Genomic DNA, 15,142 nt, shown 5'->3' with positions numbered 1-15,142 from the left:
TTACTCGGATAAGGGAGTGGAGTATGCTTATAAAATTTGCAGATGACACCAAATAGGAAGGTGTTGCAAGCACTCTGGAGGACAGGATTATTATTCAAAATGATCTTGATAAATTGAAGAATGGTCTGAAGTCAACAAGATGAAATTCAATATAGACAAGTGCAAAGTACTTTTCTTAAGAAGGAAAAATCAACTGCACAACAACAAAATGGATAATAATTGGCTAGGTGGTAAAACCGCTGAAAAGGATCTGTGGGTTATAATGGATCACAAATTTAATATGAGTCAACAATGTGATGCAGATGCAAAAAAGGATAATATCATTCTGGGCTGTATTAACAGGTGTGTCATATATAAGACACAAGAAGTAATTGTCCCACTCAGCACTGGTGAGAGCTCAGCTGGAGTACTATGTGCAATTCTGAGCATCACAATTTAGGAAAGATGTGGTCAAACTGGAGATAGTCCAGAGGATAGAAAGAAAAATGATAATAGGTTTGGAAAACCTGATCAATGAGGAAAAGTTAAAAAAACTGGGCATGCTTAGTTTGAGAAAAGAAGACTGAACGGCGACCTGATAACAGTCTTCAAACATGGTAAGGTATGTTATAAAGAGGATGGTGATCAATTGTCCTCCATATCTACTGAAGGCCAGAGAAAAAGTGATGGTCTTAATCTGAACCAAGGGAGATTTAGGTTTGATATTAGGAAGAACTTTCTAACTATGAGCATAGTTAAGTTCTGGAATAGGCTTCCAAGAGAGGCTGTGGGATCCCCATCATAGAAGATTTTTAAGAAGAGGTTGGATAAACACCTATCAGGAATGATCTAGATTTACTTGGTCCTACCACAGTGCAGAGGATTGAACTTGATGTCGTCTTAAGGTCCAATCTAGACCTACACTTTTATGATTATATGACCCTGAAATGAACCTAGAAATAGTGTTGAAGAAAAATCCATGAGTGCGAATGTTAAAACTATAAAGAGAGTAAAAGTTTAAAAAAGAGATATATATCTTTTGAAATGAGTTATATGGCAGGCAGCATGGGGGTCAATCTTCCAGTCAGAAGAAAGAAGCACAGCACAGGTCTTTAAATTGTAAAGGGACAGCATGTTTTTACGGTGTTTCATTTCTGAAACACACACTTTATGAAATGTCTATGGGAAAACCTTGGCTGACATATGTGGCAAAGTCACGATTTGCTAGTAAAAAGATAAATTAAATTCTTGGGTTTATAGTGGGAGTCTGATTTCTGGTAGGCCCAGCTCCTCAGATTGTTAGTCACAAGGAATTTATTTATTTTATTTGCACAGAGAATTTATTTTAACCACAGAAGTTTACATTTGCAGCCAAGTGCTTTTTGTTTTACTCAGCTTCAACGCTGTCTCCTGCTTCTTTGGGGAGGTAACTGTTAGCACTAAGTTCTAGAGAAGAGGACCTGGATTGTTTAAGTGAGATAAGGGCCAATAGAATTTTAAATTCTTGCACCTAATTCCAAGGTGATACATGATACAAGCTAGACTCTCTGGGTCCAATTCACCATTGCCCTGAACTTTCTATAGTCATTCACACCCATGCAAAGTGGTTGAAAAATGTTAGCAGAATTGAATGGCACCCTTTTCCTCTCACTTTAGTCAGGATATCTGGATGGAAAGGGTGCAAGGCATTGAGGAATCAGGTCCACAGTCCCTTAGATTTACTTCAGTAAAGAAATAACTTATACACTCAAGACTAGAGGTGGTTAGAAAATGGGATATTTTTCCTGTGAAAATTTCCACTGGAAAAAAATATTCCTGTAGAAACAGTTCAATTGATTTTCCATGGCAATTGTCAAACAAAATGATATCTGAGCATGTACGAAGGGCTGGGAAAACACTAAGAGCCTACCAAATCACACACTCTACACAAAGTCTTGTCATAATCAAAGTCCTTCTGTCTACCCCCCAAGGGCACACATCTGTCTTCCCGCAGGGGTGGATGGGACCATACACTCTCTCAACCACCACACCAGTCCACAGACAATGCTAAGGGCACGAGAATGAATAAGCTGCATCATCATAAAGATGATCGCACCCTGCACAATCTTCCTGTATATCAGGAAAGTTAGGAAGGGACTGTGCCTCGCTGAGGAACTTCCCAGTGTCCCCTAGGGCAGTACAGCGCCACACTACCCCATTATTGGGATCCGTGGCAAGTAGTACCATTTAGTCCTCTCTAGTGTTTTGGGATGAACAGAGATCTGAAAAACTACTCACTTCCCCTGTGCATATTTAATGAATCATGAACTAATGTACTGTTCTCAAAAGGAAATGCTTGTATTGTGAGTCAAGAATTCTAGAGGTGGAAAAGACATATTAAAGGCCTGATCCAGCAACTCTAACTTACAAAAGGGTTCCCACAGACACCAATAGGAACACTCATATAACATGAGTTACAATCTCTAGGTCAGGGGTGTCAAACTCGCTGATGGTGACGGGCCAAATTCTCATAAACTGCACTTCACTTCGCAGGGGACCGTGTTGCTGGACTGAGTGTGTTGCCGCTTTAAAGGATTTCTCTGCGTCCGGCATCGACGCTTTAAGACATTTCACGGACTCTTAAACCGGGAATGCTGTAGGCAGAGAAATCCCTTTAAGTGCCAATGCCCTCACTGTGGGCGGCAGCACATCTCAAAAAAACTGGCCGGACGTGGGCCGGAACAAAAAGGTTCACGGGCCGGATGCGGCCCGCGGGCCGTATGTTTGACACCCCTGCTCTAGGCCATCATGCCCATTCTCCCGACAATATAGAGTAGTATATTTTCCAGTACTCTGTCCAGCATAGTGGTAAATCTCTGGCTGGTTTTGAACAGAAGATTCCACCCTAGAAAGCCACTGACTTTTTCACATGGGACTTTGCTTCATGCAACAGAATTTGTGTTTATTTTATATACAAGTAAACGTTTTTAATCTAAAGAAACACTTTTCTGTCTAATTATTTGATTAAGGTACATTAAATATTATTGAAATATGGATAAAATCCATAGTTGCCAAAAGTGAAAGAAAATTGACTTGAGGCTGAATAAAATAGCATACATCACTTGCTATTGCAGCTGCATATGTGGAGGAAATGTAATACCTTCACTGATTCTCTTTAGAATAGCACCTGTTAGTGTTGACTGAAATAAATTTGTTGCTAAAATTAAAAAGAATACGGATGATGTAATTTTTACCATTTCAGGCAAAGCCTGACTCCAGCCCGTGTATGAGATATTTCAAAGAGATTTAGAACGTTGGCTCAATAACACTGGCCAATCTTTTTAAGGGTTTCCAATGTAAATCCACAGGAACATCTTCAGACACTAAATGCCTTTGTGTGTCAATTGCTATATATATTTAATGAACCAGATTCTCTTCTCTTTACCCAAGCATCTTATATTTTTTGGATTTCTACAATAATATAATCTCCAGAGATAAAGGGACCCAGAGCACAAGTTACAAAAACAAAATTTAAAATTAAACAGTAGGTTCCCCAACAGCCAGCAGAACCGAAACTCCAGCCAAATAGCACAAAAAACTCACGTTGGGCCCAGCATAATTTCAACACCAACGATTGATCCATTCTGTATAGTCTAGGTGGGATTATGTAGGCAATAATAATATAAAGAATTTATTGTAACAAGATATAGTGGCTATTTAATTGCTTAGCATATATATAGGATTTAGAGGTGTATTTCAACTCTCCATTCTTTCACCCAGAATTTAGAGTGAAGACTGAGTGAGATTTTAATAACCAGTTCTTCATTCATCTGTTATGATATCTCCACACTCCTAGAACCATTAGGGCAACTCCTGGAGTAAAGGATGATTTAACCAGTGAAAAGGTGGCAGAATCTGGCCTATAATGATCACTCTGAACTTTGTATGAAAGTAAAATTGTGCAATTTATTTTAATACTATGAAAATAGGACCTTATTATCTGGCTGCTCTTGCACTGGTTTTCCAACAACACTGCATACAACAACAAAAATGTCATTTAAAAGTTTTCTTTAAACTCCTTTAAACAACCTTAACTCCATACAGATTTCACATGCATACCCCATATCTAGAAATCTATTAACAATTGACTCTGTAATTCAAATTGGCATTCCTGCATCCTTTTTCTTTTCTTTATTATAGCCCTCCAAACAGCTATTTTGCTGTATCATTTAAGTTTTTCTTTAACAAAAATAATTAACAAAATACCTATATTTTGCCCAAAACAAATTTACTGCCTAATGGAGCCATTCACCAGGAATTTAGCAAACCTGGTGCTAAATGGCAGAATGAGATACAGAAAGTTGGCATCTGCTTATGATTCAGTTAGTGGGAGCCAGAAGTCATTAAGCAGATTGGTGGTTCTGTTATGTCAATAGTTGATCAAACGCTGACAAGAACAAACTACCTAGATCAGAGGTCTCATAACAACTCAGAGGAACTTTGTAATGGTGATCAGGATTTGGGCTACTAACTATTGTACATTTTACACTTTTCTGTGGTGATATGTATTTTCAGGCAAAATTTTCAAAAGACCTGCCCTCCCCTCCCCCACCCCTTTTTTTTCTGCTGAAAATTTATGCTCAGTAGTTGTGCTTCTAAATAGCTGGTTGCAGATCAGGTGCTCAGAAGGACAATTATTCAGATTTGTACCTACAATTCATTATGAGAGTGTAAATTTTGTGGATACAAATTGGCCCCACACAAACCTCTTGAAAATTTACCCTCAGTTTCTACATGACATTTTATGCTTTTGTGGACTGTGCAATTATACATCTCCTGCTGTGTCAGTAAAGTATCTTTTCTAATTATTCCCATTTCACTCCCACTCCCCAAAATGATTTTCATAAATACAGGTGTGCAAAAATCATTTAGGGGAATAATGTTTGCAGTACCCTCTTAATGGCTGCTTTACCTCATTCACATTTCAGTCTGCAAGCTTTATTCTCAGTACGACTACTCACATGAGAACTTCACAGATGCTAAAAACGTACACTCTATAAATTAATTTATGCCACTTGAGGGAATTGAAGAAAAGAAATTCACATAATTCAGTGTAATGATTTCAGATACCTAGCAGTTTGGCTTTCCCACCAGCTTCATTTTCATTTTTAAGTGTAAAAACTGGTGATCAAAGTTAGCACAAAAGTGATAGCCTTTTTAATAAACACATGTCTGGCTGTCGGATGCTTCTCAGCTGGTAAGCATGGCTTCTCAAGAGTATTTTGGGAGTGAGAACCAAAAAGCAACACTGGATGGTTCAGATGCAAAACCTGAATAGAAAATAATGCTCCAATCAAACAAAAGACCCAATGATGCATATTAATAGATTATAGAACATTTTAATTTTAGAATCAAAGAAATTATTCCATTAGCCATTTTAGAAGGAGGGCCAGTGGGCAATATGATACAGTCAACAAAAGCACCCTCGAGATTTCTGTGAAAATGTAAAACATACAAGTAGCTGAAAGACAGATATATATATATATGTACTCTGTGTATGGCAAGACACTTATCCCTTTAAGCAACCAAAGATGTCTATGTGCTATGATGACCACAGATAGACAATTAAGTATCACTGACAAGTGTCCCTCTTCATTTATATTTGGGAAGGATTACCATGTTTAATAATATGTATGCATATCAAAAGGATACGAGTAACCTCTTGTTTTTGACTCTCCTGGAAGTCATGAGTCCCAGCTTTCCTGATTGTCCCTCACATCACCTGCATGGTAATAAAATGTGAAGAGAGGTTATTTGTAGATATTGACAAACCTACAGATGGCACAGTTTAATGGCTAGGAGTGATGCCCTCCCTCCCGACTTTGAGTGTTAAAAGATCTTTGACCCTGCTCCACTGGACATGATCAGGAAATGAGGGAAAGATAGTGAAGAGAGCAGGACGAGAAGGAGCCTGAAAGAGATAGGCTTTGGGGTGTTGCTCTCACAGGAAGGACTCAGTACTTATATGCATGGATCGCAGAGTAGCAGCTGGAAGAGCTGCTGTCACAGGCACAACGATGACAAGGTGTATCCAATTGTTTGACTTCACTCATGGGTCATTATTAGGAATGTTCCAGAGACCTAATTACTGAACTTAGCCAAATAGATTATCTAAAGACAAAGTAGTACAACAGGAAAAGGAGACATACATACCCTGCTTCTGGGAAGCAATTCTTATCTCACAGCATGTTAACCTTACACAGAAGGTGCACTTAAAAAATACTCATTTCAGCTAGTAGGATTTATAGTACAGTTTTACAAGTTACAAAAAAATTTCTTTACACGTCACTAAAATCCAACCCAACAGTTTGTAACAGTCCCTTAACTTTTTGTTTTCTTCTATACTTTTCTTATCTCTGTTTTGGAGGCTATATTCCAAACTGGTTGGTTCAGAGGTATATTACACCATTTAAGTATCTTGCCTCTGACAGGCTTCTAATGCTAAAGCTGACTTCAACTTTGCACAGTACTGTGGGATACTTGACATGGGTAAACAGAACTGTGAGGAAAGGATAATACATTAACATAACTTTCCAGCACTTATCTATATAAAATATACACTATATTAATAATGTGCATAAAACCCATTAATGTGGTGTTTACTATATCTCACATATATGTATTGGCTAACAAGCCTTAAATCTTATCTAATCATAGAATAATAGAACCATAGGGTTAGAAGGGTCCACAAGAGTGATCTAGTCTAACCCCCTGCCAAGATGCAGGATTTGTTGTGTCTAATGATATATGCACTATGCATTGCTAACATGAATATGTGAACAGTACTTCTATTTCTTATGACCATAGAGATAGTTATTATCAACATTTGAAAATAAGTGTCCATTTCAGAAAAGTCAAAATGAGTTTAGTGTGAAGCGCTACAACAAAGGTGAGGATTAGTACATTTCTACAAACATGGATAAAATATATTGCAATAGTGGATATTAATTAAATATAACCTCGCTAGCCTCCACACTTCCATGCCAGTTATAGACCTGCTGTACATTCCTTTGTATGATAGCCCTGGGTACCCCAGAGACCAACAGAAAGATCAGCTACAGCTGCAGCAGGCCCACACAGTGACAAATCTAGCAGGATATTAAAGATTAGCTCAAAAGTTGTCATTCACAGACATGCACTGAGATTCCTCTCTTTTCTTGCCATTCTTCGTAATTAAATAATTCCATAATGTAAAGCAACTTGTCTTTAGCCCCTTGTTCTTTTTTATTCAATATTTTATAACATATAGACTTGTGATGGAGTCACATCAAAGTACTTGTTGTACCATATTTATATGGAGTGCATTGCTTTAGTCATCTGTTAGCACATAAATTATGCCTTTCTTTATCTACTTGTATTTTTCCTCATTTGTCACCATAGGTCTCTCATTTATTTCTCACTTACTTACTATTTTTCTTTATCTTCTCTTTTCTAGAGAATGGCACATCATGGAATCACTTACATTTTTAAAATAATATAGTTTTACAAAATACTATAAGAATTACAATATATTTTTGTTTACTCTTGTGCACCCCCTTCTGCTTAAACAGATTATAATAATATTTTTCACTTACATAATGACTTTCATTTGAGGATGGCAAAGCAGTTTTGAATCCTAAATTATTTAAACCGCATGATGTTTAGGTGGGTAAGTACATTATCCCCATTTTATACATGGGCTAACTGAGGCACAGAAAGATTAAGTGACTGCACCAAGGTCACCCAGCAAGTTGGTGCTAGAGTCTGGAAGAGAATCCAGGAATGTTGACTCCCAGGTCCCTGCACTAATAACTAGACACACTGAGCCAGATAATTCACTCTCTGCTTAGCTTTGTGCTACAAAGTAAGTCCTCCCTGAAGCGTACAGATACCACACTTTCTCCACACTCTATATGCAGTCTTTGGTTTCCTGTGACATACTTCCTGCTGGGACAGAAACAGAAAGAAATCCAGTACTGGGCAGTCACAGGCTGCAGCCACACAGAGCATTCGAAATTTTTGTTACCTCGTTGCTGTACATAGTTTCTGCTCCTACTAAAGGGTTTGTCTTGATTCTGGTCTGCTCATCAGTAAGATACAACATGGCACCAGGCAAGTAGAAAGCACATTATGCTGGCAGACTCAGTGAGAGAGGTAAGATTGAAATAGCTGCTTCAGAGCCTGTGCAACTGCAAGAAACTCCCCCACCAGCCTGAGAATCAGGGGACATACAGAATGTGCCTGGAAAGTAAAGATTCAAACAGTAATTTGAATTGCATATGTCAGCCAAAAGGGCAAATAAATTGGAGCATGAGCTCTGAACAGTGACAAGTCCAGAAGCTCTAAATATGTACAATGAATTCCACAGAGATGGTGGTGGGGAAAGAAGAAAACTTTGCAGAAATAATGAAAATGTGTGTGGATCATTGTGTTCCTAGAAAAAAATGCATTATGGAACTGATTGATTGTCAGTCTCATATGTATCTAGGGCTTTGACAGCTACAAAGACCGTGGAAAAAGAGACACTGGTTCTTGCATATGAATGTATAGGATTTCATGACTTTCTCCAGGTCGTCACTTCAAAATAGAAACTGATCGCAAACCACTGACTGCAATATAGGAAAAGGGACTTGAAGAAATACCACTGAGGATACGATTACTTCTGAGACTACAGAAGTATAATGTAACTCTGAAGTTCCAACCTGGATGTCAGTTGGTTATGGCAGACACAATCTCAAGAGCATGTTCTCCATTTGTCAGTACACAACCTGATGATCTGGAACAAGCAGTAAACGTACATGTGAACATGGAAAAAAGTGTCATGCACTGCATGTCTAGGAATATGGGATGAATTGGAGACAGAAACAGCTAAATATTAAATGCTGCAAGCAGTGATGCCAGCTATAAGTAAAGGAGGAAAACATCAGCTCTTCCCACCTACCTATTCTCACTTATAAAAATTAGCTTTCAGTAATCTCAGGAGTTCTTCTGGAGGGAACACAAATCATGGTTCCTACAGTGATAAGAAGGCAAAGATTGGAACAAATACACAAAAGGCACCTGGAAATGACCAAAGGAAGAGCTAGAAAAGTTGTATTCTGGCCACAGATGAATAGTGACATCAAAGAAATGGTGATCAAGTGAGGTACATCTGAGAAGTACAGAGATTCCCAGCAGAAAGAACGAATGATACCGCACGAACTACTCACAATTTCATGGGACAAAGTTGGAATTGACAAGTTTAATTTGGGAAGACTTGATTACCTTGTTGTAATGGACTACATTACCATTTTCCCAGTAGTAGTCAGACGTGAAGATACCACAGCAGCAACAGTTGTCAGGCTTGTTAAATCTGTATTTGCACATAATGGAATTTCAAGAACAGTAATAACTAATAACAGTCATAGCTAAAGAATAGGGAATTTCTGGGCTTTGCTAAAATGTACAGCTTTCAGCATGAGATATCTACTCCCAGATATCCTCAAGACAAAGGATTATCTGAATTAAGCATGTATTGTGAAGAACTTGCTCAAAAAAGCAATGGATGCAAGAGAAGATCCATATTTAGCACGTCTCATATATAGAGCTACACTGCTGCTATGTGGAAGGTTGTCTGCTGAACTCCTCTACAACAGACATATAAATATTTGGTTACCAGATATGGGACAAAACAAAAAGGGTGACTAAAGAGTCTGTGCTAGTGAGGAAAATACTGGGAAAGTACAATCAGACATATTGGTACAGTTTAAGATCAGGACCTTTTCTACAGTTAAAAAAAATCCAAAGACTCAATGAGAATTTGGCAAGATGGGCAGTGGTCAAAGTTAGAGTGATCAAAGAAGAGTCATCTTGCTCATAGTCAATGATCACAGATGAAGGTAAAATCTTATGAAGCAATCATAAGCATTTAATCAAGATACCTGAGAACTTGGCTGAGACATGAGAAGTGAGAGCAGACATAGAAGTTTAAAACAATTCACAGACTGACCCTATTATTGACCATGAGATTGAACAGTCTTTTGATTTGCCTAAAGAGGGTTTGCAGTACAGCAGATCAGGAACACCCCAAGCATGTTCAAAGCATGTTAAGTTTGTGTTCAAGCAACTTGAAGAATTGTTATGTCAATTATTGAATTTGTAATAGTTTGTTCATTTAATGTAATAGCGTTTTAATTCATCATACATATTTTTAAAAAGAGATCTAAACAAAGGAAGACATGCTTTGGAGTAAGTCATAGAATCATATAATCTTAGAAGATTAGGGTTGGAAGGGACATCAGGAGGTCATCTAGTCCAACCCCCTGCTCAAAGCAGGACCACCCCCAACTAAATCACCCCAGTCAGGGCTTTGTCAAGCCACACCTTAAAAACCTAAGGATGGAGATTTCACCACCTCCCTAGGTAACCCATTCTAGTGCTTCACCATCTTCCTAGTGAAAACGTTTTTCCTAATATCCAACGTAGACCTCCCCCAATGCAAATTGAGACCATTGCTCCTAGTTTTGTCATCTACTACTGCTAAGAACAGCCTAGTTCCATCCTCACTGGAACCCCCTTTTAGGTAGTTAAAGGCTGCTATCAAATCTCCCCTCATTCTTCTCTTCTGCAGACTAAACAAGCCTAGTTCCCTCAACCTCTCCTCATAAGTCATGAGCTCCAGCTCTCTAATAATTTTTGTTGCCCTTCGCTGGACTCTTTCCAATTTGTCCACATCCTTTCTGTAGTGTACTCAGGAAGTGTAGAGGTGCCACCCTTCCTTACACTCTACATGGTGTGTCTGGTTTCCTGTGACACACTTCCTGCCGGGGCAGAAATAAAGAAGCCCAGGACAGGGCAATCAGAGGCTGCAGCTACTCAGAGCAGTAATAAGCTTTGTAACCCCATTGTTCTGCATAATTTCAGTTCATAATAAAGGGTTTATTTTGACAGTGATCTGCTCACCATAAAGATACCACAGGCATGGCTGATGGGGGATATAGAAGAACTGGCTCCTTAGGTCTGGGGTTCATTCTACACTAGTCCTGGAATACTCAGTGCTGCTGGAAAGTATGCTGGTCAGTAAATGCCCCCATAGGGCCATTCTGCAGCTGGGGACCATCAGACCACAGGGGCATTCGAGCCTCCAAGACTTCTTTCCCAAATGCCCAGAGCATTAGAGGGGTGACGCAGGTGCCAACTCTATACTAGATGGGGACAACGCCCCCAAGTTGGGAATATTAACAATTAGGGAGAGCTGGCTGCTTCTGGACTCCCTGTTCCGGTTGGATTGCAGCTCGGAATCTGTCCAACTACTGCCTCTTATGCTAGGCAGAAAAGTCTATAATGTATATATTAATATTAAGTACAGGATTCCCTATATAAGCAGAACCCTTACGGTTTTTATTTTCTCTCTCCCCGTGACATACATGGGTGTCCGTGTTATTGACAGACACTGCTTCCTTCCAAAATGTTTGTTATCATTAATTATCACAACTAGAATCTATCCCTGGTGTGTTAATTGAAATAAATGGAATTACACCAAGGATAAATGGGCCCATTGTGTGTAATATTACACCCAGTTCTAAAATGTTTGGGATTTGACTAGTCACTTTTCCTAAAATGTTTATCTACTTTTTTTACCTGGATGTGAGCACCTTTTTTATTGGAATATTTCCACTTAAACTGTTTTTCAGTTGTTAAGGTGAGATACATGCCAGTTCTTCTTATCCTGAGTGGAAACCTTTGCCTCTTCACATATGTCTTCATATTCTATGCTCATGAAGCTCAAGTCCACTGAGAGTAGTATAGATTCTCAGGGGAAAACTCTGAGCCAGATCATGTCATTGATTTTGAAGCAGGACTTCCTACTGAAATCAATCAAAGGTTAATACATCAATATCAACAATATCAACATCTCAATTGCTCCTCTTTAAGGAGCAACTCATGCATTTAAGCAAGAAGGTCACAGAAGCATTTCTAAATGTAAATGTGAACTGACTAAAGGACATAGCTTTGTTTTTATCTTTATAAAACATGTAACAAGGACAGGTGATATGAGTGATATTTTGATACTTCTATTAAACCAACATTTTAGTGAGAAAAGTAGCACTTGATTGGTTTGAGAATTAAACCACTTGATAAAAGGAACTCTTGGCCAGAGCTATTAGCCAGTTTGCTTAAATCAAAAAAAGTTTGTATTCATATCATACCACATGCAAACCTGACAGAGATCTACCAAAGATAGTACAGTTAAGTCAATCCAACTCCCATTAAAATCAATGGAAAGAGTCATGTTTCATTGAATTAGCGTGCACCTAGCAGAAAATAACTGCAAGCACAAAAGTAGTAGAAACCCAAAAATAAAATCTCATGAGTAGCTTTCAGCTGGCAACTAATAGGTATTCTAAAATGGTAAATGAGGAAAAAGAAAAGTTCTTCCTTTCTAATTAGAGAGAGAATACCATGAAGAATCACTGGTATAGTCTGGCTGTGCCAATTTTGGAATGATTGCACTCTGTTGCATTTACAACCCACGTTTGTGACCTTCCTGCTAAGTCCATGAGTTGTTACATTAAGAGAACAATGAAGACATTTATTCTGCATTATTAAATTTTGTCTCACTAACATAGGTCCATTGAGATTTTTTTTCCAATCATCTACTTTATAAGGATGTCTCAGAACTAAAAATTTAATGAGAGGCTTATCTTCAATAATTTGCTTCTTATATTCTGTCCTAATTATCAATCATTTTAATAACAGCTTAAAATATATAGGCAAATTTTACATGACAGTTTAAGCATCAATTTAATATCTGAAATTAAAATTGTTATTGCATTGTTCAGGACACTGTAGAAATTAAAACAATATATTTAAGAATAAATGTTAAAATATATCAAATATTTATCAACTGGTCAGACCCAAGGGAAATACCACAACAAACTAGGGCTTTAATGATAAAAATATGGTTGTATAGTAATAATTCTTCTAAAACTATTGCAACTATAAAGCTGTTGCAATAAAACTATAATTTAACACTTTTATAGTAATATATTGGTATTTTGATTTAGTTTTTAACATGTTTGTAACAGATGTATTAAAACTTTGTCATAATAAGCTATGGCAGTGATCCTGCAAAGACATATGCACACGTTATCTTTTAGCATGTGAGCAGTCCCATTGAATTCATTGAGATTCCTCATATGTTTAAAGTTAAGCATGTACATAAGCCTTTGCAGGATTGAGGCATATCATTTCATTTTCAAATCCAGGTGAAGTTTTATTATCATCATCTAATATAGTTTCATAGTTTTATCTTATGTTGAAGTGACTAAAGTCTAGTTTTGAAATACTTTATCTTTACCAATTGGTCTATTACCCCAAACTTCCCACTTATTATTACATAATATTGCCAAGAGGCAGAACAAAGAAAACTCATCTTATTTAGCAGTCCAAGTTCTTCGTATTTCAGAGGTCTATCCTAAAGATCACTATCATACTACTGAGTTCTGGCATGATCTAAAGAAAGAGATAGCTCTATGTTACACCTGTCAGTGTCCCCAGACACTATTTGTTTCAACTATCTAGAGGTTTGTCTCCCATCACTGGACTCTTCCCCTTTGATATTAAATTTAGAGTTCATGTGCCTTGAAGCAAATTATAGTAAAGTAAACTTTTGACATTAAATCAACTCAACCAGACTCTTCAGTTATTACTAAAATAGAAAGGTTATATATAGCAATTATTATCTGGATTCATTAAGTAATTAATTCTATACAAAACATAAAAAGACTAAGAATTAGGTACGGAAGTGCAGTTTTTTCCCCAAAATTACTAGACAAGTACTTATGTAGGTCAATATTAGGAACTTCTGAAAGCATAGACAGAAATGTGGCTGCATCTAGTTTAGTGATACGCCGAAGCCAACATCACAATGCTACTGCAATTGCCCCTGACCATTCTGAGCTGTGATTCCATAGTGCTTAGGGACCTGAAGAGCTAATATCAGAGTCTAGAGTTGCAGAGTTAGAGAGAGTGTCCGTGGTACCACCATCTCCTCCAATGAACTGCAGGAGCAAATACCACTTCTCAGACTCTAACAGCTCTTCTCTATGGACTTCAAAAGGCAATAGTGAGTTACTCTGACCGACCTGGGTTGTTGATAAGGTGGGTAATAGTGATAATAGTGAATAACATGAAAACAGCCTCATGCAAGGTCATACATCTAGTGCAGTGAAATGTGTCAACATTTTAAAGTTGCCTGGCTTGCTAGCTTCCACAGATCTGGTTGGGTGTTCCTTGCCAGCCACCCACCACAGCGCTAGCCAGCCCAGCGTTTTAAGCTTCTCTTGGTCTCAGCAAGCTGTAGCATTCTTTCCTCTCTTGGACTCTCTGGCACATTTCCTGGGCACCGACTCTCAATCTGCTACCCAGTCATGGAAATAGAGACCCCACAGCTCACCTGCCGTAGGCCGCCAAGACCAGCACTGACCTCCCTGTCCCTCAGATACTCCAATTGCTTAAACACAACCAGTTCCAGAATCCCACTGAAAGAGCTGAGCTTTCTGGTTTACCGGTTAAGTCTCTCAGGAGGCATGTAGCCATTGAGAAGCATATAACACACTCAGACACTTGGCTCAGACTCTGACACCATTGCTCTTTTATACTTGAAAGTCCAAGAGAGTACAGATCATTTAGAAAACAAACATCATGACCACAATAGCCCTAACTAGCTCACCCTTCCCTTTGGAGTCCTTGGGGGACCATCTGGGCTCAGGAAGGCAGGCAGAGTCTCTTGCCTCATGTGGTTGCTACATGCCAGGTTGCTTCTCTCTTGTGGAGTCTTTTCCCCAGCTCCTGTGATCCTCCTTTCTCAAAAGCTCCATGCTGCTGAGTTTATATCTCCCCCTTCCAGCACCTGGCTTTCTTTGTTCTGTCTCTTGTTAATGTTCCACATTCTCAACCTCCCCACTCCCTTCACACAAAAGGAGGTAGTGTTTGTTCCCAACTTGAGCAATCCCACTTTGCATCTCTATCGTCCACTCAAAGCACCATTGTTAATGTTCAGTATATCCCATTGCGTCTGGTCTGGGGGAGACATTTTCAGGCTGGTAGGATCTGATGGATGCACATACAAAGGGTTTCCAGGTATACAAACCCCATGTTGGAA

The sequence above is a fragment of the Emydura macquarii genome, unplaced genomic scaffold (genome assembly GCF_026122565.2).
Source record: "Emydura macquarii macquarii isolate MOO-44397 ecotype Brisbane River unplaced genomic scaffold, CSIRO-AGI_Emac_v2 contig_383, whole genome shotgun sequence".
Lineage (NCBI taxonomy): Eukaryota > Metazoa > Chordata > Testudines > Chelidae > Emydura > Emydura macquarii.
This window is presented reverse-complemented; position numbering follows the sequence as displayed.